This window comes from Chenopodium album, chromosome 22 (genome assembly GCF_948465745.1).
Source record: "Chenopodium album chromosome 22, dcCheAlbu1.1, whole genome shotgun sequence".
NCBI lineage: Eukaryota > Viridiplantae > Streptophyta > Magnoliopsida > Caryophyllales > Amaranthaceae > Chenopodium > Chenopodium album.
Genome location: NC_137855.1, coordinates 21,380,736 through 21,393,830, shown reverse-complemented (window position 1 = coordinate 21,393,830; position 13,095 = coordinate 21,380,736).

Genomic DNA, 13,095 nt, shown 5'->3' with positions numbered 1-13,095 from the left:
TTCCTGGCATTTCACCAACTTCAAATGCAAACACATCTTTGAATTCCCTCAGCAACTGGATTAACTCATCCCCAAGCATATCCAAAGCTATAGTGCTGACACTATCCGTCCATCCTAGTAGGTCAGGGTCAAGCACTATATCTTTGTGGCTGCCGGCCGGTTGGGCCGGCTGACAGTCATTAATTGCTAGGCTTCTTCTATCTTGGCCGCCTTACGCTTCTAGCCGACCTGGTATTCTTGGAGTAAGGTTCATTCCTCTTTAACCTCGGACAGCCTTGGTGCGCGCTTAGTAGGCTTCACGGCCAACTGATTACATTCTTTAGCCATTTTCTAACTTCCTTGAATCGTCCCAATCTTACCGTCCGACCTCTCAAAATTTAGCAGCATTAAGTGAGGTACGATGACTGCCTTGGCCGCATTCAGAGTGGGACCCGAGTATAACATTATACCTTGTCATCTCTTTAACAATGAGAAAGCGGACGACCATATCTCTTCCTTCTCCCTTCTGCCCGAAGCGGATAGGAAGATCTATTCGTCTGACTGGATGGATGACATTCCCCCCAAATCCTACCAATGGGTGGGTAATGTCCTGGAGAGCATCTTTTGGAGAGCTTAAATTCTTCAGGGCGGCCAGGCTGATGATGTCGGCCAAGCTACCCGTATCAATCAATATTTGTCCAACTTTCAAATTAGTTATCTTCATGATGAAGACCATAGGATCATTATGCAGGGCCTTGACCTCCCCACGGTCAGCCTCACTAATGGTCACTTTAGGGAAAGGTTCGGCCTTGACTGCATCTCTTTGCATTACATTTGCCAAATTCCTGGCGTCCTGCTTGATACCTTTCATGGTAGGGCCGCCTGAGGCAAAACCTCCTTAATATCACGGCCACAAAGCCTGAATTAGTGCTATTCCCATCATCTTCCTTGTCACTTTTCTTATCATTTTTCTGCTTTTTCTCGGACGTATTGTCTGTCCGTTTGTAAGTGAACTTGGACTTCATCACATAAGAATTCAACAGACCCTTCTCGGCCAGCTTATCCAACAACCTCTTCAAGTTGATGCAATCGTTCGTGTCATGACCCACATCTTTGTGGTAATGACAGTACTTATTTTTGTTTCTGTACTAGGCCGAGCCTCTTAAGGGCTGAGGTTTTTCAAACTCAAACTTGTCTTTTATCTCCATCAGAATGGAATAACAGTCCTTGTTGAACTCGTACTGGGGCTTGTACGTCTTGCTCTTCTTTGACTTGGGCTGCTTGTCATCAGCTACCCAGACTTCTTTTCTTTTGTTTCCTTCTTTCTTTCGGCCGGCCAAGTCTTGCTGAGAAGATTGCTTCTTCTCAGCCCCCTTGGCTGGCTGTTCTGATTTGGTGAGCGAACGGAAGTCCGCTGCCTCAATGTAGGCTTCGGCCTTCTACAACACACCTGCGTACGACCGAATCTTTTTTCTTACCAAATCAAACTTAAACCCAGTATGCCTTAACCCCGGAGAAATTCAGAGTATGCCATTTCGTCTGAAAGAGTATGAATTTGGGCTTTTTCTTGGTTAAATCTTTGGACGTACGAGCGTAGTCCTTCATTCTTTCCTTGCACAATTGTTGCCAAGTTGAGACTTGTCTTTCTTGGTGTGATGTTGTAAGAGAAATTTCCCACAAACAACAGACTGAGAGTAGTAAAGCAATTTATGCACCCGGCCGGAAGGCTATTGAACCAATCCTGCGCCACTCTCACACCCTTCAGAGTGGCCGGGAAGCATCTGCACCAAGTTGCGTCATCTACGCTTTGCAAGTACATCAGGTTCCTATACGAGGTAATATGCTCCTCTGGGTTGCTCGTACCATCATAGGCACCCACGAGTACACTCTTAACTTTTGCTGGCTGAGGGGCTGTTAAAATGTCTTGCGAAAACGGAGGCGGCTTATCTCTTAGAGTCAGCAAGGGCATCTGCCAATCGATCGGCTGAGGCTGCGCAGACGGTCCAGCAAGGTAGGGGGCCTGACCGAACGTCTGGCCATACGGCCCATACTGTCCAAAGAATTGGGGACTTAGCTGCATCAACCCATTTAGAACTTGAGGGGGTTGATATTGTAACGGCTGAATTAGAATAGGTGTAGAAGTGCGAACAGCTTGGCTTCTGCTGGAGATGGTCGTGTTGGTATGTTGGGAGAGAGAGTGATGAGTGACATTTATGGCACTCATTTGGTCCCTTTTTGGATGAATTCTATTTCATTTTATCTCTCTTTTCTTTAGTTTTCCTTAGTTTTATTCTTGTTTTCTTCATTTTATGCTTTTTGTAGTTATTTTCTCTATTTTATGCATTTTCTAGTTTACTTGTTACTTTTCTCTTTTATTTGCTTTTTATCATTTGTTTGTAGGTGGTAATTGATTGTCCAAGAATTCTCAAGCTTCCTCTCTATGATTTTTCATTGTTTTCATGCCTAAAGATTGTGCAAGAAGCTTCAAGTCAAAGGTGGATCCAAGGGGTATGCTTCAAGGCTTTGTATATGCCTTTCTCATGGCTTATACTCTTCAAGAAATTCAAGAAAGTTTCTGCCTACTTTGTCCTCCATCATCATCATCTAGGATGTGTGCACCGCTTGAGCTAGGACGGAGAGAAGAAGGGGGAAAGACCCAGCTAGGTGCGGGCGCACCCAGGTAGTGTGCGACCGTACATTGGTCGGGTGCGGCTACACACCTGGTGCGTGCGGGCGCACCAATCTGGGTGTGTCCCGTGCGCGCCACTCTCTCTCCTCCATGCGCCCGCACCGACGTGGGTCTATTTTTGGGCGTCAATACCGACCTCCTCTTTGTATATATAGTTATTTCTTTCTATTTTTAGGAAGAAGCTTTAGATTGGATTTGATAGATAGTTTTTGATAGAATTTTAGAGAGAGAAACTCAAGGATTGAAGAGAGAGAAACTCATGATTTTTGGTGATTGCTCAAGAATTCCTCATTGTAATTGATCTTTAGATCAAAGTTTTGTAAGGATCTTCTTCTTGATTTCAATACAAGTTTGATTCTAGTTGATTTCATTTGTTTTCCATGTTATTGTTGATTGATTGAAGTTTGTTTGATGATTGATTGTAGTTTTATTGATTTTTGATTGATTGTTGATTTGATCTTTGATTTCAGTTATGTTGATGATGAAATTGATGATTGTTGTAGTTTTGATTTTTGATTCCTATGGCTAGTGAGTAGTTTTCTAGCTAGGGAAATGGTGAAGCATGTTTGAGTGATGGATTAGAGTAATTTGGGGATAATTGATGGAGTTGATGATATGATTAAATTTGGTTGATAATTCATGTGCATGTGTGTGATTGATTGAAGTTTGGCCATCTTTGATTATTGCACTAGATTGCATTGTGAGCTTGCTATGATACGGACCATTGATTAGTAACTTGCAATTTCACGATTGAGGTGCTTTGTGACGTTCCCAAGGTAGTGTTTAGTGTAGTTGACGCTAGTTAGACCTCTAGGTGAACTATCTTGGTATGCTCTTTTGGATACATGATGATCTTCCTTCATATCACTTGACTTAGTAGGTTTGACCTCCCAAATTACCATTTTCCATTACAATTACATGTGGATCCATTGCCCTAGTATCTTTAGATTGATTTCATACAAGTTCTTGCATTATTTAGCTCTAGCTCTAGTTTCCTTCATAAACCCCCTTTACTTGACTTCGAAATAGCTTGACTTAGGCATTGTGCATTCGACCTCCATTCCCTTGGGTTCGACCTTGACTTACCACTACACTTAATAGGGGTTTGTTGAGTTACAAATTTTGTTTGATTGGGTGGGGTGGTAGCCCAACGACCTACCGTTCTTTATCCCATCAGAGAATGGTTAGAGAACTCATCCGGCATAGTTGGGGTAGAGGTCGTGTCAGAATATGCGACCCTCTCCCTTTGCTTGTGCTGAATGTAGTCCCTTGCGTCCTTGAAACGCTGTGACGGCTCAAGCTCCCCCCTTTTCGGTCGTCTGCCCCTCCCCCCAGCCGACTGGGTTTTTGCCAATAGACTAGAGAGATTGGTTTGTGGCACTCGCGGAGACCTACCATGCGGCCGGCGAAATGGGGTATTACCAGCATCAGTTGCATTAGTTTTGTTATGTGTTTCCTTGGAAGCACCTCCCTCCCCCCTTCTACTGCTTAGAGGCCGAGGCACGATGGCTGTCCAACTCTTGGCGAAGCTTGGTGAGCTCGGCCATCAGGGTGGCTGGAGAAACTGGAGGTTGTTCGGCCTCATGAAATAAGGCAGTCAATGGATTACTGGAATGTATGGCAGTATGTAAGTCTTCTACATATCCGTCCTCGACAAGACGAGGACCGGTATTTGGTGTTTGACCGTATATGGCCATAACGGACGAGTATCCCCACAGACAGCGCCAAATGTTTTGGGATTTTTTGTGATCTCCTCGGATACTGGTCACGTTCTTCTGGCAACGAGACTTGGACACCTGCAAAACAAAGAATATTCCTTTATCGGAATATTCGCTTCCGACGATCAAGTTAGAGATCGGGAAACGTAAAGTCTAGAGAGAGAAAGTGGAGAGAAGTTGGATCTCTTCTAATGCTCTTTTTAATGTTATGCCACAATCCACCCACCCATCATAAATGATTGGGGTATTTATAGGGGTGGGAACATGTGCCCCTTTAGGGTTTGTACCCTAGAATTCCGTGACGTGATTGGCTGCGTAATCAGAGAGCGCCACGTGTCATAGGGGGGCGTCGCTTTGCGGCTTTCAAGGACAATTCTCGGGAATTGGGTCCTGATGTAATAAGGGTCCTTTCTCTTGCTGATTTCAGGTGTTCTTTAGGGCAGCTAACACGTTTCATCTTCCCATAGGGACACGTGTCGCCCTCTGAATGGGCCACGTGTCACTATGGGATTGGACCACGTACTTGGGGTATTTTTACTTTAAACAGGTTTGGTTATTCCGGTGGCTTTGGTGGTGGTTTTGGCTCATGGGTTTCGGTGGGTTTGGTGGTTCCGGTGGTTCTGGTGGTGGTTCTAGGTTTCGGTGGTTTTGGGTTTTGTTTAATTTTTTTTCAAGTTGGATTAATACTTAACCACATACCCTTATTTTTCAATAATCGGGTTTAAAAACTTTTGCCTAGGAGTCCGCGCAGATCCCGTTTGTTGCAAATAAACATCAACGGAGGTAGTATATTTTTTCTTCTGATTTTAATTATGTTTGGTTATATTGAATTATGGATCATATATAGGCGTTTTACATTATAATTTTGAGCGAATTAATGTGGTATTGGTGTAAATCTTTTTTTACTTTTTGAAAATTTGATGAAATTAATGCATGCTTCTCAAAATTTAAGCGAATTATAGTGATTATTGATGAAATTCCTCTGCTACTTCTTTGTTTTGTTGAATTTTTTTCATAATTTCACTGTATGTGCATTAAGTTTAGGTTTTCACATTATGCATATAATAGCAATCATTTTTGATGGAATGCTTATCTTTTTCTAAGATAAGAAGTTGAATTTTTTTAAAAATATATTGTATTGATTTATTGTTACAATTTTTCCGTTTAAACAAACTTTGACTGTGTGTTCATATTGATCAATGTTTTGGTGAATGTGATAAAATGATCAGACTACAATAAGAACAATGCCCAACTTTTTGCAAAAATATCTTCAGGTTGGTGTGTTTAATTTGAGGCTGGGCCAATAATTTGTTCTTAATTATGTAGGTGTTTATGTTGTACTAATGTCTACTTTTAGATGTGTAACTATTCATCTTATTTGTTCTCTAATCATTAGAAATTTAGAAGTCATCTAAAATCGAGTAGCATTTATCATTGGGAAGCCTATATACTCTTGGTAGATTGTGAAAATTTAGTGAACCTTTGTGGCATGCTAGTGGACCAAAAGTCATATGGTCTCTTATATGTGCTATAATGAAAAGTTAGTCATTAAAAGACACATTTCTTACATATTTCAAAATGATTAAATAAGGTCTTAGTAGCAATTGCATTTGTTCTGTTTTATTTTAACATTGGTGGGTGGAATGTGGTGAACATCTATAAGATATGCTAGTGTGGGTGGATTGTGGTGAAAATCTATGAGATATGCAATTGTATTTTTTTTCAAGGCTATTAGCTTAACGGGTAGAGCAATGTACAATAGTGTACATGGTCTGGGTTCAAGCCCCGCATAGCCTACATAACACTTGTTTATTGGTGTATGTTGTTTATCACCATTGTTGGTGAACTATTAGTCGTTGTTATAACTTCTAATCGACATAACGCTCACTTTAATTGGAGTCACTTTTGTACTTAGTTTGGGGTCACTTTTATCCTTCGTGAGGGTCACTTTTGCCCGTACTTAGGGTTACTTTTGTCCTTGAGGAGGGTCACTTTATCCTTAATTAGGGTCTCCTTTTCTCTTATTAAGGTTACTTTGGTTCTTTAGCAGGGTCACTTAATCCTTAGTTAGAGTCACTTTTGCCCTTTAGTAGGGTCACTTTATCCTTAGCTAGGATCACTTTTGCCCAAATTAAGGTCACTTTCGTCCTTAATTAGGGTCACTTAATCCTTAGCTAGAATCACTTTTGCCCTTGATTAAGGTCACTTTAGTTCTTAATTAGGGTCAATCTGGTTCTTAAATTAATTAGGGTCACTTTTACCCTTAAACAAGGTCACTTAATCCTTCATTAGGGTCACTTTTACCCTTGATTAGGGTTACTCTTTTTTTTTTTTTGTCTTGAGTAGGGTCACTTTTGCCCTTGATTAGAGTTACTTTTGTCCTTGAGTAGGGTCACTTCCTTAGTTAAGATATTAATTAGGGTCTTTGTCTTGAGTAGAATCACTTTTGCCCTTGATTAGAGTTACTTTTGTCCTTGAGTAGGGTCATCACTTCCTTAGTTAAGATATTAATTAGGGTCACTAAGCCATCTATACTTTTGCCCTTTAGTGGCGAGCCACATTCTTTTATTCAAGGTCACCTAGCTCTATCCCTTAGTTATGAACTTATCACTACTTTAGTGATTTTGGTAAGGGTCCACCTGTCCTTGATATTTGTCACTTTAATCTTAGGTTAGGATCACTTTTTTTTTTATTTTAATTTTTTTTATTACACAAGAACAATAAGATATCTTACAAGCTAAGAATCACATTAACCACAACACAACATACCATTAGCTATTAGCAAGCATTATCTACCATTTACATAGGCTATGTAGGAGATGAACCCACATCATGTACAACTATTGCACATTGCTCTACCCTTGAGCTAATAGCCTTGAAATCATAAAATTACACAAGCATTCAAAGACCATGTACGCCCAAATAATCACATACAACCACTTTTTATTTCGTATCCATAGACCCCAAGATTAACACAAATTTAAACTCACATGTTCACATTAACGACTTTAACGTATAACACCTTTTATTCCATCAAATGGCACAAAATGAATTTTTGATAAGTGACTTTTATGTCACTTTTAGGGTGTTTATTGAGTCGTTTTCCGGCTTATTTTCCAATAATTTAGCGCATTTTGTTCTTTATTTCTATTATTTGCTTATTCTCGTCTTTTATCTTTATTTTGAGTTTTTTTAGTAGTTTTTTTTAGTTTTTAGCTTATTTTCTTAATTTATTTAATTTATCTTATTTTCTATGTTTATATTTTAAATTTTTAGTTCTTGTTATTTAATAAGTTCCTAGTTTCTCTCATTTTCTTATTCTATTTTATTTTCATATTTGTTTTCTTTATTTTATTTAATTTCTTTTGATTTTATTTTTAAGTTTATTTTATTTTATCTTTTGATAATACTTTCGTGTTTTTGTTGTAGGTCGAGTTTGGTGTTTCGGGTTTTAAAGTCATGTCCGAGTTAAAGTCCGAGATTTGAGGCACAAAATTAAAGCCAACCCTGCTGCCAGCTTAACCATCACCACACCATTCCTTAACCTCCACCACACAGCTCCTCCCTTATTCCCTGCTCCCTCACGCAAACCCCAACACCTCCAACCACTACTCACTCCCCTGCTCCCCTCAACAACACCAACAACGCCAACAACACCAACTTCCACACCATCCCAACACCATCTCTCACCTTCCCCTGCTTCCCCACGCAAACCACCAGCCTCAATCCCCTGCTCCCAGCTCTTCACGCAACCAACAACACCGCAACCAACACAACAGTCTGCTGCCCTTAATCATCATCCACGCAACTCACAGCAACACGAAACACCAACCTCTGCCACCTTCCCCTGTTTCCACTCGTAACAACATCACCAATCTGTAGGCGTCGCTCGAAGTGCGCCTACTTAAAAGCATGTGGTGAATATGCTTGGCACTTACAACGATAGGCAACAACGATTGACCCGTGAAGGTTACACCCCATTCATAATCCATGAGATTACTAACTCCATATAGGGGTGTACAAAAACTGGTCCGGACCTGAAAACCGACCTGAACCGGACTTGTTGGGACCGGACCTGATCCGGACCTGTAGATTCAGGTCCGGTCCCGGTCCTTGAAATTCAAGGATTCCGGGTTTCAGGTCCGGTCCGGGTAAAACCCGAAAATTTCAGGTCCGGACCTGAAACCGGTAAAACTACTTTTTTTATTTAATAAGTCCATAAACAGGTCCAATCAGGTCTAAACAGGTCCATAACAGGTCTAAACAGGTCCAAACAGGTCTAAACAGGTCAGCACTTTCATATTATTTAAAAAAAAAATCAAAAAAATAATAATCAGGTCTATTCAGGTCCAAACCCGGACCTGTTGATTCAGGTCCGGTCTCCGATCCTTAAAAATCAAGGATTCAGGTCCCGGTCCATTCAGGTCCGGGTCAGGTCCGGTCCGGTTTTGGACCGGTGTACAGCCCTAACTCCATATGGTTCGGAACCACGAAAGGAGGATCGGGGATGATGGTACGAAGTGAGTCATGTAGTCACATTCGCCCGTATTGGCCTCTACTCGATTCTTATTGTGAAAAGTATTCCTGCGATCTCAAAGGCATGCAAATAAAAATTCAATTTGCTCCAAACTATTATTAAGCTAAATTGGTTAAATATTAATGCAACACATAATTCTAAATTATTAGTGATCACTTCAATTAATAACAAGATTAAAGGAACCTAAACCGGTCGTCCAAATTATCTTATTATTAGGCGTGATTTTCAATTACATATTCCCTTTAAACATGTAATATGATAATCATAATAAATATAAGAATAAACATTAATATTGGAAGCAATTCAACAATAATAGCGTTAGTCAAATCAAATAAAAATAACCCTAATCATGATATTAGCAATATAAAATAATATAACTAATTAAATTAATTACTCACATTCCGCGCGTTCCTTTAAATTGCTACATCATGAATAAATTGTTAGTAACTTCAATAAAACTAAATCAAATTGAAATAATTAAATTAAATAAAAGTAGAGTTGATTTGGTCCAAACCCTCAGTTATTTGTACCTTTCACACCTTGGTTTAAGGACAAAACCTCGGGTTAAGTATGGACTCCTTGGAGTGCTTAAGGGAAGAATAGTGTTTAAGAATATAGGGTTAAGGCTTAGAATATAAGAGAGAGGGACAGAAATGATTTTTGGTGGAAAAGAGAGGAAGATAGAAGGATTTGATGATCAAGCTTGTTGATGATTGAAAAAGGGGAGACATGACCTCTATTTATAAGGAAAAAAGAGGGGTCGAATCAAGAAAAGATAAGAATTCGAATCGGATAAAACTCTTGCGATAGACAACAGTTCTTGCGGTTTTTGTTTTTATCATATCTTTTGATCCAGAAATCAGAATAAGATGAATAAGATATCGTTGGAAATCTCTTGAAGTCTACTTTCTAACCCAATTAGAATCAGATTAAAATATTTTGTAGAATAAAAGATATGGCCGAAATAGTGGGACGGTGTCAATTTTGGATAGAGTTTTGTATTTCATTCATATCTTTTTCGTTATAGCTCGGAATTAATATTATAATATATCATTGGAAAGATAATTTCAAAATCTATCCAACCATCTAAGAATCAGATAAAAACAGTGAGGAACGAAAATAATTTCTGACTATCTTTGAACGTCTTTCAATTTGAATCGAATTACTAGAGAAGTTTTATTCTATTTCAAACTCTTTAATCTTATCTTATCAAAAAGGATAATTAAGATCTTTTAGAATCTTATAGAAGCTTCTAATTAATCCTAATTGGTTTAGGAATGAGATTAAATCCTTTGGACCCTCCACATGATCATTGGGTCGTAGGTAAGGTGGGCTTAGGTTCGGTTTGGACTCAGTTTAGTATTTTAGACATAACTTATTCGTTATAACTCGGATTTGGGCTTATAATATATCGTTGGAAAGCTATTTTCAAACCCCATCCAACCATTTAACAATTGGACCCAGATTATGGACCAAAATAAACTGATTTAAACGTTTTTATAAAAAGGACACGAAATGTATTATTTGGGCTTGAAGGCACGAAAAGAGGAAAATAAGTTATGATTTGGGAAAATGGGCGGGAATTGGATTGTTTTATGAAATGTATTGGGAATGAACATGGATTTAAGCACTCCAAAGACTAAATACTCAACCCGACCAATAACGGCGGTGAAAGGTGTTCATCATCGGGTTTGGTTTTGGGAGACATTTTTAGGTGTCTACACAATCGCAGCAGCAGTCCACCGCAATCACCCATTTCCTCCGCCACTAATTAACCGCAGCTCCTCCACTCCTCCATCACCCTGCAATCTCTGCTACACCAAAATCGGCCAACACAGCAGCAAATTCCGGCCACAACCATACCAATTTGCGTAAGAAATAGAGCAAATTACGAATTAGCATGGTTCGGGCAAACCGTTGAAGAAGTTTTATTCTATTCCAATGAAGCAAAATCGAAGAAGAAAGGAAATGGGTCTGAGGTTTTGGGGGATTTGTGGGTTTATTTTAATTTTTTTTTCTTTTCTTTTATTTTATTTTCTTAATTCTTTTTATATTTTCCTTTTCCTTTTCTTATTTCCTTTCTCTTTTATTTTTCTTTTGTTTTTCCTTATTTTCTCATTCTTTTATTTCTTTTATTTTGCTTAGTTTTATGAGCTTTGTATAAATACCCATTTTGGGGTAATTTAACCATGATCTATTATTCCAATTTTTTAATTAGTTTTAGGAGAGCTTCTCCCTCTTAGGATTATATTAGATAATTTTAGAGAGAGAAAGTAGATTATTGTTCAAGTTTCTTCATTGTATTCAACTTTTGGTCAAGTTCATTTCAATCAAGCTTCCAAGTTTTCATCTTTATTATTCTCATCTTTAGTAATCTCTAATCCCTTTCTTTTAGCTTTATTTATTTGCTTTGTAGTTGGTATTTTAATCTATCTCTTTAGTTGAACTAGTTGGTATTGTTTTATTGTTCTTAATCATGCTTAGTTTTGTGCTTCTTGAATTCATGTTTAGTTTTGCTACTATGTTTAATCTCCCTTTTGTAGGCTAATTTCTAAGCTAGGGGAAGGGGGTGGAAAATATGTGTTGAATGTTGGATGAATGATGATTGTTGGATTGAATACATGCCTTAAATTGATGAAAGACATTATTTTTAATGGCTTGAGATTATTATTGCACTTTATTTGATTGCCTTCTAGTTTAAATGCATGAAAATGATTTGAACTAGATTAAGATCACCTCTATTTTAATGATTGCATGAGAATGAGTTGTTAAAATGGAGTTTTATGGATTGTGTTTCTTTATTCTCTTGATTTGCTTGTGTCTAATAGGATGCATGAGAATGATCCTAGTTAGCATAGACCTCTTTCATTGATTTGCCTAGACTATTGCATGAGAATGGGTTGTTTAGGTAGGATCTTGTGTTCTTTGGTATGTTCTTCATGATAACTATCATCATTCCCCTTTTTCTTATCATGTTTGACACCCCCGTACCCCTAGCGTCGTTGTCTCTTGATTTTAATCTTCTTTATATTTGCTTGTTTGTAGTCTTAGTGCTTTTTATCCAAAAACCAACAAAATTATCCTTTCCTTGACTCTTGCTTTGTGAATTTGATGTTTAGCTTGCATGCTTCCTTTTGGGTTCGACCCTATACTTACCCCTATACTTGTATTAGGGTAGTTTAGGTTATAAATAGTTAATTTGATTAGGGGAGTAGTTTAACGACCTATCTCATCCCGATCAATTTTGCTTATTGTAGTAAACATGCACTCTGTAGTTTTCTGAAGAAGTTGATAGAGCAGGAAACATATTTTTCAATAAATTAGGTAAATTAAGTAATTAAGGGTAAAGTTTAACAAACATAAATCATTAAAAACTTTGCCATAGGAAAATTTAGTTAAAATTGTAACTGGTGAGAAAATCAATCAAAATCAAATCAACCAAATACATACAAATCAACAAGATTTCACTCTTATAACACAATTTATAAATTTGATCAATGAGAGAAAAAACATGAGACAATTGACAGGTAACTTTATATAAAATACAATTCAAAGGTTTAATAACAATAAAATCATATATAACGAAAATCAACTTCGGAAATTGAACAATCAATTTTAGATAGATTACCTCAATTTTGATTGAAAGTTAGTTCATTAATTAGAACAAAATTCTACATAATTTTCAAATGTTGAATTTCTTTCTCCCTTTGAAATTGAAAGCGATTGTTAATTGAAGATCGCAGATTTGAGCACACAAACTTGTAAAGATGTTGAACAATTGTTGGTTGAAGATCACAGATTCGAGCATACGAATTTGTCGCTGAAATATTTCTCCTCTCGCACAAACTCCACAAAGTTTCTCTCTTTTCACAATGGTTTGCATTCTTTGCAATTGGTTTTTTTGGGAGGTTATTTATTTTCGCGGCATGTGTGAATGTTCGCCGACAATATTTTATTGTAAACCGGATTTATACCAAAAGGGATTGTTTTGCCAAACAAGGTCTACAAGGGAGGGGGTAAAAAAGGAACATTGAATAGAAAATTGATTAAAATAGGAAATCATAAATTCATTACAGTAAATTTATTTTATATTTTGTTTGTTGCATAAATTCATAATCGAATATGATTACGGAAACATACATGTTGGGGGGAACTATTTCAAACAAAAAAAA